Source organism: Myotis davidii, unplaced genomic scaffold (genome assembly GCF_000327345.1).
Source record: "Myotis davidii unplaced genomic scaffold, ASM32734v1 scaffold199, whole genome shotgun sequence".
NCBI lineage: Eukaryota > Metazoa > Chordata > Mammalia > Chiroptera > Vespertilionidae > Myotis > Myotis davidii.
Window position 1 is genome coordinate 3,583,299 of NW_006290680.1, and position 4,627 is coordinate 3,587,925.

Below are 4,627 nucleotides of genomic sequence, written 5' to 3' on the forward strand. Positions count from 1 at the left end.
GTGCTGGGGAAGGGGGGCCCCTTGGCTCAGAGGGCACAATCTGGGAGCCGCTGAGACAAGCCGCTCTACAACAGCAGGGGAGTGTTGTGGAAAGGTAGTATTTACCACACATTAAAAAAAATGTACTCAATGATCACCTCCCAACCCGTATGCTCTTACAGTGTGGGTTTGACACTTTTGCCATCAAGAGGTGCGGTTTTGTTTCCTCCCTCTTAATCTGGCACTCCGGTGGAAGTGACACACATCGTCTTCTAAGGCTGTACAGCTTCTGCCTGGTTCTTTAGAGCCACAGGCCTCCATGCAAGAAATAGGCCACTTGGGATAGACTACCTAGGTGGGCCTCCCAATGCCTCCGGCCCCAGCATCAAGTCTCCGTAGTCTTGGAGTTGTCCTGAAGCCCCAGACATCATGGAGTGGAGACAAGCTGTCTTTGCTGTGACCTTTGTGAATTCCTGACCCACAGAATCCATAGACATAAAATGGCAGTTTTAAGCTATTAATTTGGAGTAATTTGTTATGCAGCAATAGATAACTAAACATGTACCAAGGAACGTTTTGGATCTATTTGAATCTAATCCAAAACTTCACTTTCCAGAGGGGACAGAGGCCTGGGAGCAAATTAGCATTGACAGCCTGCCTACTAACCCGGAGCTTCTCCCACCCACCTCTCCTAACTGGAGATGCTTTGAGGACCAAGGCCTGTCCAGCCATGGGGCAGCTGGCGTTTTCCTTTCATCTATGGGCGACTTGTGGCACAGAGTTTTCCCCCAACTTCTTATGAAAAAATTGAAACACCCAGAAAAGTGGAAAGAATAGTACAAAAAACGCCAGGACACACCACCTATTTTTAGAAATTAACATACCACTATGTATGCTTTATGCATGTTAGTTTTTGTTACTGAACACTTGAAATTAAATTTCAGATATAATACTTCACCTTAGTATACTTTACGTTTAAAAATAATGTTTTTGTTGATTTCAGACAGAGGAAAGGAGAGGGAGAGGGGGATAGAAACAGCAATGAAAATCATTGATCAGCTGCCTCCTGCATGCTCCCTACTGGGGATGGAGCCTGCAACCCCAGCATGTGCCTTTGACCGGAACTGAAGCGGGACCCTTCAGTCCGCAGGCCCATGCTGTATCCACTGAGCCAAACCAGCTAGGGCATGTGTGTGAACTTTTAGATAAAAAAGTTAACTGACTTGAACAAGTGTTTCAATTTTATTCTTTAAAAAGACCACACAAAAAAACCCCACCAAAACCCCACCACAAACAAAAAGTGTTAGCACCAGTCCTAGCAGATAACAGCATAACAATAACTACTGGAGATTTTACTTGTTGAACTCTAATACCTCTCTGATCAGAGAAACATTAGTGTCAAAACGAGGAGGAAACACAAGAAAGGATATGTGTCGGTGACAAAACCTCTCCTCTCCCCATGAGCAAGGAGGAACATGTGTGGTATCTTGTGATTCATAGACTTACTATGGCTCTAAGTTACTTCTTACTTACAAAACCAAATATTGTAAGTTTTAAACTGTTCTGTAAAAGGTTCTAAGGCTGTATGCATGCCTTAATGAAATTTAATTTTAAAAAATTAGAAAAAAAATTTAGGTCATACCTGAAAACGGACTAACGGATGAAGAGAAAGAATTTCATCCCCGTCCCCCTTTCTCCAGCCCATGTTATCAACTTCTTCCGCTGCCTTTAAGAGACAATAATAAATACACACTTGTAAGAAAATTCTTGCTTACACCAAACTTTAACAGGAAGCCTACTCAGGTTTCATCCAAGGCTGCCTGCAGCCCACAACCTAATCCAGGAAGGAAATGAACTCCCTAGGAAGTGCGAAAGGTGACAAATAGCGCGAAGGACACCTGCGGGGGTAGGAGCCCGCCCAGGAGCTGACTCGCGGGAGTCGTCGGGGACGGCTCGGCTCCGGGCAGCACGGGGTCCACACGGCTCGGCTCCGGGCAGCATGGGGTCCACTGGGCTCTGGGCCAGGCTAGGGACGACGGCTGACCGCGAAGTCCCGCGACGCCACAAGGTCGGAGGCCGGCGGTGCACCCGCCCGCTCCCTCTCAGCCCCGGGCCTCTGCCTCCGCCCGACCTCCAACGGCAGGCGCAGGGGAGGCTGCCCAGCCACGGTGGCCCCGCGAGTGCGGGGCAGGCGGGATCGCCCGGGAAGCTGCAGAGCTCGGGGAGATGGCCGGAACCCGGAGGCTCCCAGCGGAACCGAGCGCAGGCGCCCCCTGGTGACGTCAGGCGGCGAGACTCCCGCGATGCCTCGCGCGGCGCCAGGGTCCGAGCGCGCGCGGCTGAGGGTCGCTTTGTCAGCGGGGGCGTGGGACCCGCAGTCGGACGCGCCTGGGTCTCGCTCTGGGGCAGGCCGCGTCACGGTCCCGGGTCCGAGAGGCGGAGAGAGACCGAAGATGCACCTGGGCGTGTGCTGCGTGCAGAGCAGCTTCCTGGACCTCCAAGGACAGCATGAGAGCGGCGGGATTGCCCTAAGAATAAGCTGGAGAGTCACAAACATAATTAAAAGTAATACAGCACTATGTACCAGGGACTGCGTTTACACATGTTTATGTAATGCTATTCGACCCTCAAAGTAGGTGCCAGTGCGGTGGTTAGGAGCACAGACACTAGAACCAGGCAGCCCAGCTACCAGCCGTCTGACCTGGGGGAGGCCTGCGTCTCCGTTTCCCCATCTGCCAAAAGAAGATAATTCTAATTCAACCTCCTAAGGTTGCTATGAGAATTACATGAATTAAAATGTGTAAAGCATACAGAGCAGCGGTAGGCGTATAATACAGTAAAAGCTATCTAAGTTTTTTGATGAATCCCTTTACAAATGAGAAAACAGGCACAGAGGAGTCAAGTAATTTGCCTGAGACCACACAGCTGAGTGAAGGAGCGGGGACTCAGACCTCAGGAAGTCCGCTTCAGAGCCTGCACTCATAATACTACTCCCTCGTGATGAAGAGGGGAAGTCCGTATGAATTACTTTACGGGGAAGTGGGTTCCCGAGCCCCGAATTAATGGGTGTGGAAGCGTCTAGCACAAAGGATGTCAGTGTTTCCCCCTGGCCTGTGTGGCCCAGTCTATCGTCCAGTACACCAGAAGGTGGTGGGTTCTATTCCCAGCGGGGCATAAAAGAAGATGTCTGTTTCTTCTGCCGTAGGAAATAAACCTGATGCTGGCGGGACTGTCCCCAGTGTCCGCAGTTTCTGGAAGAGGAGTCTGAGGCATAAGCAGGGACCGGAGCTTCCGCTGGGTCTTCCCAAGCTCCTGCTAATTTACTCTCCTTTCAGCATGCCTCCCAGGGAGCTGGGTGTGGACAGTATCGAAATGACAACTTAAAATGGAAATCCTTGCTAAGCCTCTAGGAATTTAAGCACATGGTAAACAGAATTGGACTCAACAGTTGAATTCTGGGCCTTGGAGATGCTGCTCCGAATTTAGGGACCACTTGGACCTCAGCATGCCCAGAGTTTTGTCAATGTAAGAAACATTCAAACCTGTAGAGAATTTTTATGATTTTATTTGAACCAAACTAACAATTGCAGGAAGCAAAATCTCAAAGGATTGAGAAAATGCTCAAAACTGTGATTCTCCAGTTTTGCCATTTATTTATTTCTCACCCGAAGACACATTATTTACTGATTTTAGAGAAAGAGGGAGAGAAAAACATGGGAATCAAATGTGAAACCTTTGCACAGGATGATGCTCCAACCAACTGAGCCACCCGGCCAGGGCCGTTTTACCACTTATTTATGCATCATTATCAAAGGGGAAGATATACAGGAGTTAGATAGAATTCACTGGTGATAGATTAAGGAGGCGGGAGAGAGCAAAGCAGGGAAATCTCTGGGACTGATTGGATAAAAAGGAAAAGGAATAGACACTTTCACATTCATGGGTATAGGATAGTCAACAGTCAACAATTCATATGATAAAATAACAATGAGGGGATCCGGGTCTCTGCTTTAGTGGGTGGTTGTGCACTGTGGGGGGAAGCTCAGGGGGAAAAAAGGAAATTAACTTGACATTGTGAAGGTATGTTATTGTAGATGCAAGAAGACAACCGGCAGGCCCAGTTCAGTTGCAGACTGACCTTTGTTAGGGAGAAACACTGCCCTAGGACATGACTACTCCCATGAACTTTTGTAGTTGGAAAGTTTCCACTTCAGACCATCCTATGCGGTTACTTTCCGTTTCGAGTTTGTCAGGCCGCCCTGCAGGCCTCCTGAGCTTGTCAGGTTTAGAATATGGCCCCTTCCCACCCCCACACCCCTCATCACCACCACCACCGCCACGGTTCAAGGGGAAACGCTCAAGTCAACAAGCGGATTAAGGGCAGTGGACCCCAAGATCCACTAGGTGGGAGGGGCCGGAAGCGTTCCTAGCCCCCCGCAAAGGCGGACAAGTTTCTTTTGGGTGGGGGTGGTGATCGGGCAGAAGACTGAACCTGATTATGGAGTATTTTACCCAGAGGGGGAGAGGGCAGAGTTGTAAGTTCTGGAGAAGCTGGATCAGGTTTACATTTTAGGGGGCTCCCTCGGGCTGCCAGAGCCGCTGAGTTGGAGGTGAAGGGGAAGCAGGTGGGAAGGCGCAGCCCTGGTCC

General features: G+C 49.6%; 1 long non-coding RNA gene across 1 annotated transcript; it reads right to left on the bottom strand.

The window, feature by feature from the left end:
• Positions 1 to 1,202: 1,202 nt before the first annotated feature.
• LOC107183083 lies at positions 1,203 to 2,012 on the bottom strand. The gene is made up of 2 exons (XR_001513853.1): positions 1,878 to 2,012; positions 1,203 to 1,705 (listed from the first exon to the last, which is right to left on the bottom strand). It is a non-coding gene; the product is annotated as an uncharacterized LOC107183083 (long non-coding RNA).
• Between the last annotated feature and the right edge of the window lie 2,615 nt (positions 2,013 to 4,627).